Source organism: Heterocephalus glaber, unplaced genomic scaffold (genome assembly GCF_053883595.1).
Source record: "Heterocephalus glaber isolate CG9 unplaced genomic scaffold, H.glaber_assembly_v1.0 deba00000071, whole genome shotgun sequence".
Classification (NCBI taxonomy): Eukaryota; Metazoa; Chordata; class Mammalia; order Rodentia; family Bathyergidae; genus Heterocephalus; species Heterocephalus glaber.
In genome coordinates, this window is record NW_028258137.1 from 6,454,300 (window position 1) to 6,472,424 (window position 18,125).

Here is an 18,125-nt window from a genome sequence, read left to right on the forward strand (position 1 = left end):
GATTGATATTGGGTTGTTTAGAATTTTTAGGTCTTCTTCGTTCAGCTTTGGTAATTCCTATGTATCTAGGAATCTGTCCATTTCTTTTGTGTTTTCCGTCTTATTGGCATATAGTTTACTGAAGTAGGTATTGATGATCCTCTGGATTTCTGCTGGGTCTGTTGTAATTTCATTGCAAATTGCATGGATTTGGGCCTTTTCTTTCCTTTTTCTGATAAGGTTGGCTAAGGGTTTGTCAATTTTGTTTATTCTTTTGAAGAACCAACTCTTGGCTTCATTAATTTTTTGTTTCATTCTCTTTGTCTCCATTGAATTGTTTTCTGCTCTGATCTTTATAATTTCCTCCCTTGTATGAACTTTGGGTTTGTCCTACTCTTCTTTTTCTAGAAGCTTGAGGTTTAGCATCAGGTTGTTTAATTGGGCTCGCTCTGTTTTCCTAATATGTGTATTCACTGCTATGAATTTCTCTCATAAGACTGCTTTTATTGTGTCCCATAGATTCCAATATGTTGTATTGTCATTGTCATTTATTTGAAGGAACTGTCTGATTTCTTCTTTAATTTCCTCTGTGACCCATTGGTTATTCAGAAGTGTGTTGTTCAATTTCCATGTGTTTATGAAATTTTTGTGGTTTCTTTTGCTATTGATCTGCAATTTCATCACGCTATGTTCTGATAATATACAGGGAATAACTTCAATTCCTTTGCACTTATCTAAATATGTTCTATGTGTGAGTATGTGGTCTACTTTGGAGAACAACCCGTGTGCAGCTGAAAAGAATGTGTATTCTGATTTTGCGGGGTGGAACACTCTGTAAACATCTCTTAAGTTCATTTTTTCCAATGTTTGATTGAGTTCTAGTATTTCATTGCTTATTTTTTGTTTAGTTGATCTATGTATTTGTGAAAGTGGTGTATTGATGTCCCCCACTACTATTGTATTAGTGCTTATATGATTTTCATGTCCATTAGTATTTGTTTTATATAGTTGGGCACACTAGTGTTTGGTGCATATATATTAATGATTGTCATCTCTTCCTGTTGGATTGTTCCCTTTACAAGGATGTAGTGTCCTTCTTTGTCTCTTTTAATCAGTGTTGCTTTGAAATCCACTTGATCTGCAAAGAGGACAGCTACTCCTGCTTTTCTTCAGGTTCCTGTAGCATGGAGTATTGTTGTCCACCCTTTAACTTTCAGTCTATGAGTTTCTTTTTGAATTAAGCGTTTCTTGTATGCAGCATATTGTTGGATCTTGCCTCTTGACCCATTCTGCCAGTCTATTTCTTTTGATTGGTGAATTGAGACCATTAACATTGACGGTTATAACTGATAAGTGTTGACTTATCCTTGTCATGACTTTTTCTTTTTGTTGCATTCTCCTCCTTTACATTTAATTTCTTGTCATGCCCGGTGGATTCATTCTGCTGTGCTTCCTGGGGTTGTGATCCTCATTTTCTTTTCCTAGGATATTGTCTAAAATTTTTTGGAGTGCTGGTTTGGTATTCATGAAGTTCCTAAAGTCCTCTTTGTCATGAGAGTATCTTATATCTCCATCAACTTTGAATGATAGTTTTGCCAGGTACATCAATCTGGGTTGGAGGCTGTTTTCCTTTAGGGCTTGAAATACATCACCCCAAGCTCTTCTTGACTGGAGAGTTTGCATTGAGAAATCTGCTGTGATTCTGATGGGCTTTCCTTTGTACGTGATTTGTTTCTTTTCTCTAACTGCTTGTAGAACTTTGTTCTTCTATTGGGTTTCTGGAATCTTAACAATTATATGCTTATGTGTAGATATTTTTTCATCAAGGCTAGTTTCGTATGCCTCACTTATCTGTATGTCAAGTTCTTTTCCCCTCCTTGGGAAGTTTTCTGCCATCACTTCTGTGAGCATTTTTTTTATGTCATGTGCACTCTCTCCTGATTCTTCATTGACTCCAATCAGTCTTATGTTATTCTTTTCTGCATCATCTAGCAGCTGCTGGATTGATTTCTCTTGGTCCCTTACAATTTTGAAGCAATTTTCTTTTTCCTGGTCACTAATTGCAATCTTATTTTCTATATCTGAAATTTTGTCCTCACATTGGCTCATTCTGCTGTGTAGACTTTCAGTGGAGTTTTTAATCTCCTGGAAATCTGTTTGCCTGTGTTTTATGCCTTCTATTTGTTTCCTATGTTGGGATTCCATCATGTTCCTCAGCTCCTCTCTAGATTTATTAATCATGCCTTGCACTATGGGCACAATCTCTGCTGTAATCTGAGAAATTATTTCTGATTTCATTTTTTCCTGATCCTCTTTTGTTGCCAGTTCAGGGAGTTTAGGTGGTTGAGTATGAGGGTGTTCCCTTTCATTTCCCTTTGTGGTTGCTGTAAGTGATGTGGACGTCTGGTTTTCAGACTTGTTTATGAGTCTTCTCATTTCGATGGGGGGTGGGCACACAGGGGGTGTTTGTACTTCTGGTACCCTCACAGCTCATCTTCTCTGTGCTGGGAATGGTGGAATGGTGGCCTGGAAGCCCCTTCCTCTGCACTCTGAGTGGTGGTACAGCAGCCTGGAAGCTCCTTCCTCTGAGCTGGGAAAGGTGGTAGGGTGGCCCAGAAGCCCATTCTTTTGTGCTGGGAATGGTGGTATGGTGGCCCAGAAGCTGAGATAAAATAATTATTTGAAAAATTTTCTCAGCTCTTTGAAGATGAGAATATCTCTCTGTAGCTTTTAAACATAAATGACAACTTTGGTTTAATGTAGCATTTCTGTTTTGTACATTCAAAAAGTTTCTCTACTGAGTTTTAGAATTTATTATTGAAAATGAAAAGCATGATTTTAATTAATTCTTTTAATTCAATTTGATTTTTAATTCCTTTGAAGGTAACAGCTGTTGTTCTGCTGTTGTCCTTGTGAGATTTCCCAGTTCTTGAATTTCAGTTTGTTTTGAATATATGCTCTGTTGTGTTCAACTCACTAAATTGTCTTAAAAATGGTTAATGAATCCAATCTACAATATCAAATATGTAAGTCTATAAAATTTTCTTTTGTAATATCTATTATTATTGTTTTCAGTACAATTGTTCTTTTTTCTTTTCCAAGCACACCTTATGTGTGTCTAGGGTGTATTTCTGGAATTTACCTTTCAGGTGTTTGTTTTCTTTCATCTTCTAAATATATGTTTAAATATTGTGTATTACTTGAGTTTCTCTGCTTCGCTCATTTGATTCTCTTCAGTGTTATACATACTCTTTAAAACTGCTCCTTGTATGTTTTAAACTTTTTTGCTGTATTTTTAAAGAGTTAAAAAATTAGGTAAGGTTTATTTTGTCTAGACGTCCCAATTTTTTTTTTTTAACCTAGATGACCAGCATATTTTTACAGCTTGTTGTATATATTCCTCAAAATTTCTTCATAGTTTAATGAAGTAACCCTGATCATGGGAAGATTGAATTATTTTCATGTTACAATACTCCAGGCCTGGAATTCTCTTGGCCAAAGCCTCTTTGTATGCATTCCATTTTTCTCCCAAGTCATTTTGAGTGATGAGTAATTATGCTGGATGAGTCATTTTAGCTCTCTTTGTTCACCTGAGTTTTCACAGATCAGACACATCAGTTCTAAAGCTGGAGGGCACCTTGGAATTTGGGCTCCCCACCCTGTTCCTGGCCCAGACTGGGTTCCTTTTCTAAGTGTGCAGTCCCATCCACATCTCCTGGCAGCACAGATGATTTTAAAATATAGAAGAGAGGAAAGGGGACCTTATAGGAAAGTCCTACTAATGACATAAATGCAAGGGGAAGACACTGCTGTTAGCCACAGATTTACAAGTTTAATCTGAGACTAAGGAAAGCAGAACCAGGGGGAGGCACTGACCCTCTTCTCGGTCATTTTTCAGGCAGACTGCTGCTCTCTTCCAAACCAGTTCCTTTCTTCAGTCCAGAAAAGGTGCAGCTGAACAGGCTGGATTACACTGTGTGTTGTTCCTGTCCCTGCCCCTGCCCCACCTCCCCACAGCAGGAGAGGCCAGTAGGCTTCTGTTCATCAATTCCCAGACCTTTACTTGCTTTCAGAGTTTAGCAATACTTTTCTACTGTGCTATGCTAATATTTTAGTTCTTGCTTGCTTTCAAACATCTCAAATATAGTCAAGTGTTGCACGATGACATTTTGGTCAGTAACAGACTGCATACATGAAGGGGTGCATAAGATTATAGTGGAGCTCAAAAATTCCTTTTGTCTAGTGCTGGTGTTGTCACGGTGATGTCAGAGTGCAATGCCTTATTCAGATGTTTGTGGTGGTGCTGGTGTAAACAAATCTACTCATCTGCCCCCATATGAAAGTATAACACATACTATTATGTTTGATAATGATAATAATAGACTGTTATCAGTTTATATATTTACCATTCTTTAATTTCTAATAATTATTTTATTTTTATTAGTACATGTTTGCAGCACATAATGATTACATTCATCATGGGGAGTTGGTACATGTACACAACACTTCTTAATCCTCAGCTTACGATGTTTGTTTTCCACTTGTATACAACAGTACACCACATCACACCACCAGGGCCTCATATGCCTTGTGTTGACCTCACCCTTGATTGCATCAAGAGGCCACTTGAAGTGATTGGTACATGCAAGTGTGTGTGTAAGTGCATAGCATTATGGTCACACAGTGATGAAATTGCCTGACAGTGCATTTCTTAGAATATGTCCCCATTGTTAAGCCATGCTTTGCTATATGTATAGGATATTGTTTATATATGTCGACATTGTTAATGTAATATCAACTATATATTTAAACAACATTAGAGGAAAGATACTTGAATGGCATATTTCCCAACTCTTGACTAATTCTCTCTTTCTCTTGTCTTCAACACATGTGTGATTTAAAATATTGGAACTATGAACTTTTTCCCTTGAAACTCTATGGCCACTACTTCACAATCTTATGGCATGAATTGCTGCAGTGGAGAAATTCTTGATCTATCTTATTTTTATTTCTCATTTAGTCCTTATTTTATTCAGGTAAAGCATGTATAGTATTTTCTCTTTTAGGTTCAACTTCACAAATACTTATTAAATATATACTAATTTTACACATTTTTATAAAACCTGAGACTACAGCACTGAGAGTTCTTGTTGCTTTGAGTCAATTGTGGATGACTGATTGTTAATACTTAATTAGAAGTATGAGGAATGTTATCAGAGTTAAGAGGGCAATAGTGGACACATAGCTAGAATAATTTGATCCACGGAGGAAAGAGAAACTTTCCTGAGGAAGTGACAACTTAAAAGAGGAAACCTGCATCATAAGCTAACATTGGCCAGGTTGAGAGATAGGAAGTGAGAGGGAAAGAAAATATATAGACAAAGAAAAAAATTCTATGCCAGTGCAGGGGTGGAGAAGGAGGTGCCATATCAGGCAATACTGCAAGATTTCATACAAAAGAGATAGAGATGGTTATAGTATGCAAGGAGGAGGGTTTCAGAAGATTGAGGAGGTTTTTTTGGTACCTGGGATCAAACTCAGGACCTTGCACTTGCGAGGCAGGCTGTGGCACCACTGAGCTAAATCCCCAGCCCTCAAAAGATTGAGTTTTAAGTTATTATTCCAAAAGAAGAGCCAAAGTGAAAGTTTTAAATAGCTATGGATGGTAGGCTTGGGTAGTTAACACAACCAGCCTTTTATTCTGAAAGATCTCTTTGGGTGCAGAATGAATGGATTTGAGGAGAGACGCACGTTTTGTTGCTAGGAGGCCAAATTGAAGGCTACTTCAGGAACATGGTTGAAAGATAATTGAGGCTTGGGCTAAGGTGACAGAGTGGGGGTGGAGAGAACTACAGAGATGTGGAAAACATTTAACATGTTGAACCAACATGTTACTGACTGTTCTCTGTGTGTTTGTGTATGTGTGTGGGGGGGGGAGGAGTTGAAATTAACTGAGATTTCTGGTTTGAACAGTGAAATACATATGGTGTCATTTGCTGAGTTATAATGGCACAAGAACAAGTTTGAGAGAGAAAAGTAATTATGATGTTAAGTCTAGCTACATACAGGAAATAAAACATATTGTTTTGGGGCTTATAGGGTAGCACTGAGCTGGAGATTTGGGTTTGGAGGTTGTCGGCACATTGATGGCAGCAGAAGCTTGGAGAGAAGATGGAATTGCACACAGAAACCATGTGGATGAAGGCAAGAAGGGAAGAGGCTGGTGGATTAGCCAGTGTTTAAAATGGAGAAAGGGAATCCAGAAAAGGAGAATGAATAAAATTACTTAGAAAAGGTGGAAAGGAGAGGAAAAAGATGTCTCCCCCCAAACAGTAGGCAGTGGTGTTGAATGTTCAAGGCTAATCAAATAAGACAAGGATTTAACCACATCTGTTAAATTTAATAACAAGAAGACATTTGTTTTTCTTGCAAGAGATGTTTCAGCGGGGCAGGGGGACATCACAATTAACTGGTTGAGAATAAACCGGAAGATAAGGAAGTGAAGTTTACAACAGCAAACCATGCCTTCCAGGAATTCCTCTTCTCCCGACTTCTGGGTTGCCTACTCTAAAAGATGCTTTTCAGTTCTTTATTTTTCTTTGAAAATTTGACTATTATATACCTTGGTGATCACATTTGCTTGTCCATTTTGCCTGAAATATAGTTGGTTATTTTAGTCTCAGAAATGAAAAATGTTTTAGTTTGTATACATTTTCTCTTATTGAAGTTTTGCTTGTTGCTTTGATCTGTTAGCTCTGTCTTCCTGCAGAAATGTCTGCTCATAAGCTGAATCTTTGTAATCTACAAAATTTACCTGTCAGTGCTTCTAATGTACTCATTTATACTCATTTTACTCTCATTCCATATTGATTTTATAATAGTTTTTAGAAATTTTATAACTGTGTCTCAAATTAAAATTAAATGTGCATCTTTAAATTGTGTTGTAGCATTAAGTCCTGTCTGTACAATTGTTCTTTTTTTATTTGTAGTACTGGGGATTGAATCTAAAGCCTTCACGTGGAGCTATATCCCCAGGCCTTTTTAAATTTTTTATTTTGAGACAGGGTCCCATGAAGTTGCCAAGGCTGGCCTTGAACCTGCAATCTTCCTGCCACAGGCCCCTGATCCACGGGGCTTGCAGGCATGCACCACCATACCTGGCCAACTGTTCTTTCAATTAAAAAATTTAAATGGACTTATGTTTTGTGCCAGATTGTTCTTATTTCATAGAAAATACATCACTTGCGCCTAACTGAATGTAAGAGGTGCATTTTTCTGAACTCTTTAATTTAATGAAGTTTAGTACATCATTTATCCAGGAGTCTAAACAGAAGAGTGTGTGATGTAATTGTCATATACTTGCTGTATCCTTGACTTTTAAAAACCACTATCTACTTTTTAAAAATCATTTATTATAATGATTGAAGAAGGACTTCCCGAAGTGAATGGTGTTTGCGAGCGCCAGTGAACTGTGTCTGTAACGGTGGGGGTTGCAATAGATGGATGAAGATTGTCTTTCTCCAATGCTGTTTTATACTGTGAAAAGCTCATAAATTTCACAGGATAAATGTCATTTATTACTGAGTAGGAGATGGCTCAGATGTAGAGGCCGAAAGAGAAACCAGAAAAGGGAAATTAAAGCTGGAAAAAGCAGGTAAGGGATCTTTTCATCAACGCTGGAACACTGTTCCTTCCTTTCATTTCTGTGCTGTTGTTTGTCATATCAAGTCCTGTCCACGGGACCTCTGCCACAGACCAACAAGGATTTCCTGAAAAGAAAATAAAAAATTCATTTAAAAAGTCATTCATCATTTTTTACATATGTAGTATTTTTACAGGGCACAAGTGCAAAGCAAACTCTGTGTGTAGGAGTAAAATATATCTGTTGTGTTTCTACTGTTAAATATTTAGATATTTGTCACTCCCCTCCCAGTTTTGGAGATTGTTTTAATGGATCCGAAAGGATGACATGTTTAACACCTTCAGTTAGTTTATAACATTTATGTTAGATAAAAATTCTTGTAGGATATATATGCTTTTAAAGCTAATTTATTTTTTGCTATATCACAGGTCACACAGAATTTTCTGAGATCCCTTTTTCTTTTTATCACTGTGCTTCTTTGAGGTTATGATATGCAAATCTGGAAATACATTATTCTGTAAGAGGTCAGATCACAGATATCCTAGTTAAATGATCTTTCATTGTAAAAGTATTTTATGGGAAAAAATCTCCTTTGACCCTTATGTTGCCCTTCACTCCTTTCTCTTGAACTTCAGCAAGTTTTATAATTTCTCTTGATGTCTTATCATAGCATCTCCAAGCCCACTCTGCCACTTGTTGTTGTGGAAGGAACAGGAAAAGCAATTGGTTACTGCCACAGTGGCTGTGACATCACTTGTCAACATTTAGAAGTTGACAAACAGATGACTTGGTTACCTTATTATTTAATATTTTCTTGGCCCTGCATAGCTTCTAAGCAAGAGAGGTGACCAGGGAGGATGGTTTTACACTTGCGAGTTATAAGCATGAAGGTTGAGAAGGATGGTAGGATGATTCTTACCATGGTACTCACAAATATACAGACTCAATATATCACTTTCATCCATCCAGAATTTATTTCGTTTGTCCTCTGCAGACACTGCTAAACCCACCACCTTTTCTTCTCCACCTCTCTTCATCCACATTTACATTCCTTATCTGATGTGTGAGCTCATGTAGTTTTTTGAGACATCATTTAAAAAAACGTATTAGGGTATATTAATTTTACAAAATATTGAGTTTCAGTGTGTGATTTTCATACCAGTGTATAGCATATTTTGATCATATCCATTCCCCTATTTCTCTCTGTTACATCTCCCTCCCCTCTCCCCTTACTCTCTTCCTCTTGTTTAATAATAGCTGAGACATCAATGTCTTAAAACCATGATGTTTGTCTAATCCTGATTTGGGAATTCTTTCAATCACTGTAACATTATATTCTAAAAACCCTATCTATGCATCTCCATAAACAGAACCTCCTACAGTTCTCTTTTCATATATAATGCTTAACCCCACACATATACTGTCTTAGTTTACTGGACAATTTTTCAATCTTGAGCCACATGACCCATCAGACTCTACACTGATTTTTATTTTCTGTCTCCCCCTTCTCGAATATACAGTGATATATCAAGATCTGAGTGCTGGAGAACAATTAGTATTGTTCATCCTTCAGCCCTCTGTGAGTCAGGACATCAATAATCTCACATTCATCTTTTAAACTCAACTGGCCACATGGTTCCTTATTTCCTAAAGTGCAACTCTCCTTACAAGTGAGTGAATGGGGAATGGGGAGGAGAGCAGACAGGTGTGCTAACAAATGAGAGTTATGCTGTGTGGTCATAGCTGTACTGTAGGTCTGCACAAAATACCCTGAGACTGGCAAATGCTCAGGGAAGTGTTATTCATGACATCCCCAAAGTAGAAACCATCCAAATGTCCATCAGCTAGTGAATGGAACAAAATGTGATATATTCCTACAGCAGAAATTACTTGGCAATAAAGCAGAATGAAATACTAATACCTAGTACAACATGAGTAAACCTTGAAAACATTACTCTGAGTGAAAGAAAGCAGTCACAAAGGAGCACATACTATGTGATTCCATTTATATGAAATGCCCAGAGTAGACACATCTATAGTAACAAAAAGTAGATCAGTGGTTGCCTAAGGATGGCAAGGGGAGGAGAATAGGAGAAGGGATGCTGAATAGGGAAGTGGAACTTCTTTTTCAGAGTAATGAAAATGTTCTTAAACTGATTGTGGTGATGCATGCGCAACTCTGCAAATATACAAAAGCTATTTGTGAGTTATGTACTATGAATGGATGAATAGTTCTGTATGGATGTCATTTCGGTAAAGCTGATACAAATGCTATGGGAGCAAAGGAATTGTATGAGTCATTGCTGATACCATGGGGATGGGAAGTAGCATTTTCTGAAGGCTTAGTTCTCAGGCCAGCCTTCAGGTAGGTGCCGTAACCACCATCTTCAGAGAATCAAACCTGTCCCTAACCACCGAGCAGAGCCAGGACAAAGTCCCAGATCTGCAGGACTCCAGTCAGCAGTGTTTCTTACTTATTCCACTTTCTCATACAGGAGGTGATGGTTTTGCTCCTCCTTGAAGTATCAGCAGGAGCTCATGAGGAAGAGATGGCCAAGGAAGGGCATTCAGGCAGAGAGAGGCACATGGTCAAGATCCTGGTGGAAAAGAAGTGGTGCCTACAATCCAGATAATTTAAGGTGAGATCAATAAAGTATATGCAAAGGTGTGGGCATAGTTTGAGGAAATCAACCTGGGCGTAGCAATAACCTGAAGCATCCTAGGTCTGACAGGGAGGGAAGAAGCCATTATGGGAACACAGAGAGGGGATTCATATACACATAGCTGCCTTCCAGCTATATCCATGGGATGCAGTAGCAATGGGATTCCAGCATGGTGAGAGGTCAGTCAACAACTTCCCTGATTCAGTCTCCTTCTACCCTCTGATCTCTGCCAGTTCCTTTCATTCACTGTACTGAAGAAGCCAGAGGGCAAGAGAGTCCATTTGTAACCCATACAGGGTGGCACTGTGGGCAGAGAAAGTCATACAAGGTAGACCAAGAGGGACAAATGGAAAGTATTCAGCACAAATATAGAGACATTAAAATAATGATATGTTCTAGGATTGGTAAAGGACACAATGAATCATGATACCATTATAGTCATCTACTCTGATTCCCATTCTTCCCCACTTTCTTTCCCTGAGGTTATGTTTTATATTTGGTAGTCCTAAGAGATGTACTCAAGAAGCTTTTCCTAGTGGGCTCCAAAAGCCTTCCTTCTTTTTTCAAGGCATTGCATCCTTACCATCCTAATTCTTCACAAAGCCCATTCTTCTCCCCACTGCTGATCTTAGTTAAGCCAGGCCTTCCAAATCAGGTTAGGAACTTCAAAGTCTTCAGGAAATTAGTGTTCATATCATGGAGTAAATGAGCTCCCCAGTGCCAAGGAAGACTAGAAATTCCTCTTCCTAAGATGGTTGAGGAAAGGGTTAAAGACTAGTAGTGATTGTGGGGGTGCATGGTGCACTCATGTTTGCCACCAGGAGGCAGATGCCCCAGTTTTTAGGACACTGGTACCCTTGGAGAATATAGAAGAGAAAAATGTTGACTTGGAAAATAAACTGTGACTGTTAAGCTTAATTGTCAATTTAACTGGATTAAAATACTCCCAGATAGATGGTTGGATCACAGAGGCACTGCACTCATCTGTGGGTATTGTTAGGAGGTAAGACCCAGTCGGAAGTGGGTCACTGGAAGGTGTCTTTAGGGGGTATATTTCTCACTTTTTCCAGCCACCATGAAGAGAGCTGTTTTGTCCTCACCATGCCCTTGTTCTAAAATGTTCCTGTCTTGGAAGTCAGCCAACCATGGACTGAAACCATGAGCCAATAAAACATTTCTTCCTTTAAATTGTAGGTGTCAGGGGTTTTTGTTACAGCAAAAGGAAATCTGACCGATACAGATAATTGGTCCTATAGAATTACAGTCATTACCGTGACTATACCTGACCATGTGTTTCAAAGCCTTTGGAACTGGTTTCCAAAAGGCATTTGGAAAGGTTTAGAGATATGAGCTAGAGACCCCTACAGTGCTGTAAGCAGAGCCTGATAGATATTTCTGGTCAGAGTTCAGAAGATTAGAATGTTGATAAAACTGAGACAGTAGAGGCTAGGATCAAGATGTTCCAGAAGGGACTGTATTGGGAATTGAAGTAGAGGCCATGCATGCTCTGGCAAAGAGCTTATCTATATTTTGCTGATGTTATGAGACTTTGTGGAAGGCTGAATTTAAGGGCTATGAACTGATTTATCTCACAGAGGAAATTTCAAGGCAGCCCAAAGTTCAGGCTGTGGCATGAGTAGTGCTGGCTGCTTTTAGCCAATTTTACAAAGAGAATCTGGAGCAAAAAGTACAGAAGGACTTGAAAAACTTAAATTTTGGCCAGAAAAGAAGCATGTATAAATTTGAGGCCAAAGAAGGTGTGGTTGCTGATGGAATCAGCATCATTAAAAAGAAACCAAGTACTTTGAACCAGGACAAGAAGAAACATGCTGTGAGGGAATTTAAGGAATCAGTGAAACTCAACCCATTGCTGGCTCAAGAGTACAAAAATGTAAACCCAAATCACATGTTCCATTGTTTCAATACTATTTTATTTTACTCCTAATTGTTTCACTTATATTATTAGTTTATCTTAGTTCATTGAAAAGAAAGTTTTGTTATTATCTGTGTGTTTCTTCTTATAAGAGTCTTTATGGTCTATGCCTTGTATTCTGAGTAACTACTTTAAAAATAATGATACACAGTGCATTAACTGTTGTTATTCTCTTATTATTTTGTTTTATTTTTCATAAAATAAAAAAGTGTAAACCTGTCATTTGAAGAAAGAGCTCTAGGCTTGCTATTTGAGAAAAGCCACCCAGGGAATTAGTTCCCTGGGATTCATTGCATCATGCTCAGCCAGCCAGGCATTCAGGGACCACTACAGTCATGGTCCAAGGGGGCCCAGGTACTGCTCACCTTGGTGGCAGACCTTGTCCATGTGATGCTGATTTTACTTTATGCAGAATTCAAGAGCTGTAGGGTCAGGGAGGCTTCTACACATAATTCACAGGAAAGCATGGGAGGCCAGGCAATATACTCCTGAGAGGGTATTGCATGAAACTGTGGGGAATGAAGCTGATAGTACAGTGGAACTGCCAGGAAGTTAGAGATACCAGGAACATGGAATTTCTGCTGAGAAAACCTGCAGGTAGCAAGCAAAGCCAGCCTAAGACAGAGGCCATATGAGCTGTAACTAGCAAGGCCATAGGGGTTGGGCTACCCAAGCATTTTGGAACTTACCTCTCACCACTGTGTATCACAAGTGCTGGAGATGGGGTACAGGACTTAATGTTTGCCCTGCTGGATTTAAGTCTTCCTTTCATGCTGTTATTTTTCATTTCCCATTCCTCCCTTTTGTAATGAAAATGTTTAGCCTGTATAATTCTATCTGTTGAATATATAACTTTTTTTTTATTTCTACAGGAGTTCACAGCTAAGGGTTTCCCTTGAGTCTCAGAGGAGACTTTGACTTCAACTTTTGAGCAATGCCAGAAGTGTGGAGACTATGGTGAAGGGATTAATGTGTTTTTGGTTGTAAGCAGGATAGCCACATTATGACCTTGTCATTGTCTGTATTTGGAGATTAAGTATGATTTAAGGAGATGTGTTTGGGTGTCAAGTTGACAAGGGGTGGAATGGGGCAGTTAAGCTCAGCTGTCAACTTGACTGGATTTAGAGATTCCTGGATAAGTACTTGGATCATGTGAGCACTATACTTATCAGTGGTGGATTAATCCTATGATATTCACAGCTGAAGTTTCTGTTAGGAAGTGAGATCCAATTGGAGGAGCTGGGTAACTGGGAGGAGCATGTTTTTAGTGTGTGTATCTCTTGCTGGTGCTCTTCCCTTGTGCACTGCTTCTTGGCCACCATGAAGTGATAAGCTTTGCTATACCATGCTCTTCCACTATGATGTTCCTGCTGTGGAGCCTGCCAGGCCTACACTGAAACCTCTGGAATCGTGAGCCAAATAAACCATTTCTTCCTTTATGTTATGGGTGTCAGGTATTTTGACCCAGCAGTGGGAAAGCTGGTCAGTACAGAAACTGAACTTTTGTTTTACTTTTCTCTTTTTTTCTGAAGTTACGTTCCAGTCAAGAAAAGAATGCAAAACCCAGAAGCAGTCTCTCTGGGAAATGAGCAATGAGAGGTCTCTCCATCTCTGAAGAGCAAGAAGCTAGGTCTTTCTTCCTTTGTCTCAGAGCGATTTGACCTAGGATCACAAACCCACATGAGCAAGGGCTCTCAGAAATCAAAGTATATAATAGAGACCACTTAATTTATTCACAATAGGAAACAGTCTTGGAGAAACAGAGGAGTTATCAAAGTTTGATTAGCATATTCTACATGTGCAGAATAGCTTCATGGGAAAACAAATAATAATCAGAAGGTGGCTGGAAATGAGAATAATGTGAGTTAGTAGTATGATTGGAAGTTTATTGCCATGGCTTGCTGTGTCTGAACTCATAACAAGGATGTTTCTGCTAGATGAGTGAGACGTTTGCAGTGGTTGTAAGAGCAGCCTGGTCCTTGGATGACACTTAAATGGGAAACCCCAGTATTTTCCTATATTCTTTTATGGTTGAGCAATATTTCTTTTTTCTTTTAAATTATTTTATTGGTACATTTTAGGTATACAATACGTTTACATTTATCATTGGGTGCTTGTACCCGTACATGATGAATCTTGGTTCTTATTTTTTCCCCATTACCTGTGTGCCCTTCACCCACTCCGCCCTTGCCTATTTACATAGATTTCATTTCCATTTTTTTCTTTTCTCATAATTTTTCCTTTCCCTTCTTTCCTTTCCCCTTCCCCTCCCACCACCCCTGCACTTTTGGACCCAGTCTTTCTTTTGAGTGGTAAGCATTGTCTCTCTTCTTTTCTCTTCTCTTCTGTTCTTATCTATCTATCTATCTATCTATCTATCTATCTATCTATCATCTATCACCTATCTAGCCATCTTTCCATGCATGCCTCTATTCATCCACGTGTCCTGGGAAGTCAGCTTATATTCTAGTATTAGGGCCTAAGAACCATCATGGGGTTTACAATAAATGTACAGATATTTGTTGTAACTCATATGCTTTGATTTGTAGTTTTTGCTCTCAGAGGACAACCTTTAGTTCATCTAGATAATTATTTCTTTGGATTATTGAGGGGCCAGAATGCACAGCTTGAGATTGTGTTAAAAATGAATGGGCATAATCAGAGCCCTCAATTATCAGACCTCACAGTGAGGATACGAATACCTCTGAGAACCTAATACCTGATGGAGAGGTCTAAGGCTAGAAAGATAACTCATCCCTCAAGAATGAAGCCAGAAAATAGTTAGCAGAATTGATTTTAGTGGGGTTCTTCATTTCTTTAAGCTGTCTCAAAATTTAACCCCTAACGCGTTATCTCATTCTGACAATTTATGCACCTATGGTTGCTGGGATTCCAGTACATATAACCCTTTTCCAAATGTCCTGAGAAATGTTAAAGTTGAATAAAGTAACAATATGCCATAGATTGAGATATGCAAACTATGGCTCAAGGATGAATCCAGCTTGCTGCCTACTAAAGTTTTATTGGAATACAGACACTCCCCCCATTTGCATGTTTTCTATGGCTGCATCCACATTCTAATGGCAGAGCTGAGTAGTTGCAAGCATGAATGTGTGGCACACAAAGACTGAACTATTTATTTATTATCTGGCTTCTCACAGAAAATATTTGTAGACCCCTGCTGTAGAGGAACGAAAACAAGCTTTTAAACTAGACATGTCCTAATTGTGTGACCTTAGACAAATTATTTATTTCTGTGTATCTCAGTTTTAACACCTACAGAAGGAGAATAATACTATTTGCCTTTAAATTGGGTTTAAATTAATTTATTTAAAACACTTAGTATAGCAAATTAAAGCAACACTGAGATTCCATTTCACTGCAAAAGAATGGGTATTTTCAAGAAATCATAGCAAATACTGGAGAGGCTGCAGGGGTGGGAGTGTAAACTGATACAACCACTATGGGAATCAGTATTGAAATTTTCCCAAAAACTAAAACTAGAAATTCTATTTGACTCAGCAATTTCCCTTCTAGGTATCTTCTTGAAAGAATTAAAAACCTCATATCACAGTGATTTATGCATACCCATATTTATAACAGCACAATTCATTATAGCTAAATCTTGGAAGCAACCAATGTGTCCACTGACAGATGAATGGATAAAGAAAACATGGTATTTATACCCAATGAACTACTACTCTGCCACAAAAAAGAATAAACTTGAGTCAGTTGTAGGAAAAGACATGCACCTTGAGACTATAATGTTAAGTGAAGTAAATCAGACACACAAGCTTCAATATCACATTCTTTCTCCTATATGAGAAACCCAAAATATAAAAGAAGAGAAAAATGAAAGACAGAAAATAAGAAAAATACATCTAGCATAAAAAGCCCTCTGGAAGTTATTATTAATAAAGTGCGAAATTTTAACATAGACTGTGGGGGAGTTAAAATGAAGGACACATACACTAGAAACAATGACTATGCCAGCAAATTTCAGCGGGAACAACTGATGAAACAATTCAGCAGAAAGACGTTGATTTTCTAGAACTGAGCTGCTCAAGATGGCACCCACCTGTGGCTACAGAGCATTTGAAATGCAGCGAGTCCAAACTGAGCTGTTTTATAAATGTGAAATACATACCAGGCTTTGAAGACTTAGTATGGAAAAATGAAAAATATCTCCTTTATAATTTCATATTGATTATATACTAAAACATAATATTTGTCAGCTCCCCTGCTGCCATCCCAGGCTCCTAGGGCCAAGAAGGTGAGCCGGTCCCAGCACCTGGAAGGAAGCTCCCCCACCGCCATCCCAAGCTTCTAGGGCAGAGAAGCTGAGCCGGTCCCAGCACCAGGAAGGAAGCTCCCTCGCTGCCATCCCAAGCTCCTAGGGCAGAGAAGGTGAGCCGCATGGGTGTCAGAAGCACCCCACCCCCACCCCGTGGAAATGAGAAGACACATAAACAAGCCTCAAAAATAGACTTCCAGATCACCTACAGCAACCCCAAAGGGAAATGAGATGGAACACTCTGATACTCAACCACCTGGATTCTCTGAACTGGCAACAAAAGAGGATCTGGGAAAAATGAAATCAGAAATAATGACTCAGATAACAGCAAAGATTTTGCTCATGGTGCAAGACATGATTAATAAATCTAGAGAGGACACAGATAAAAAAATAGAGGATCTGAGAAACAGGATGGAATCCCAACATAGGAAACAAATGGAATCCATAAAGCAGATACAAACAGATTTCCAAGGGATTAAAAACTCCATGGAAAGTCTGCGCAGCAGAATGAACCAATGTGAGGATAGAATTTCACACGTAGAAGATAAGATTGCAATTAGTGAGGAGGAAAAGAAAAATTGCTTTAAAATTGTGAGGGAACATGAGAAATCAATCCAGCGGCTGTTAGATGATGCAAAGAAGAATAACATAAGACTGATCAGAGTCAATGAAGAAAGAGGAGAGAGTGCAGATGACATAAAAAAACTCTTCACAGAGGTGATGGCAGAAAACTTCCCAAGCAGGGGAAAAGAACTTGACATACAGATAAGTGAGGCATATAGGACTCCAGCTAGCCTTAATCAAAAAAACTCTACACATAGGCATATAATAGTTAGGATTCCAGAAATCCAACAGAAGAACAAAATTCTACAAGCAATGAGAGTAAAGAAACAAATCACATACAAAGGAAAGCCCATCAGAATCACAACAGACTTCTCAATGCAAACCCTCAAGGCAAGAAGAGCTTGGAGTGATGTATTTCAAGCCCTAAAGGAAAACAGCCTCCAACCCAGATTGATGTACCCTGCAAAACTATCTTTCAAAATTGATGGAGAAATAAGATACTTTCATGATAAAGAGCACCTCAGGAACTTCATGAATACCAAACCAGCACTCCAAAATATTTTAGACAATACCCTAGGAAAAGACAGTGAGGATCACAACTCCAGAAAACCCTGCAGAATGAATCCATTGGGTGTGACAAATTAAATGCAAAGGGGGAGAATCCAACAAAAAGAAAGAGTCATGGACAAGGCTTTTAAAACTTTGACTTCATCTCCCTAATGAGTGTATAATTCAATTTTATTATTGTACTGATTAGTATTTTTCTGATTCTAGAGTTGCACACCATTCCTTGTGCTATACTGGCTATTTATCATCTTATGTCTACATTTTAATTGGGTTGCCTATTAATGAGCTCTAAGAATTCTTTATATATTCTGCTCATAGGTTATATGCATTGTAAATATGGTCGGTTTAAGGACTACTTTTCATTTTAACGATGTCATTTAAAGTTCTAAATTTTGATGGAATCTCATTTATCAATGTTTTTCTTTTATATATCATGTTTTTTGTATCCTAGGTAGCTCTTGTCTACCCTGAATTCATAAATAT

General features: G+C 38.4%; 1 long non-coding RNA gene across 1 annotated transcript in view; it reads left to right on the plus strand.

The window, feature by feature from the left end:
- The window catches only part of LOC110348756 (uncharacterized), a 201,044-nt gene that overhangs the window by 149,509 nt on the left and 33,410 nt on the right, over positions 1-18,125 (plus strand). The window contains exon 9 of the long non-coding RNA XR_015450849.1: positions 10,117-10,260. This is a non-coding gene — a long non-coding RNA (uncharacterized LOC110348756). The remainder of the gene's footprint in view (positions 1-10,116; positions 10,261-18,125) is intronic.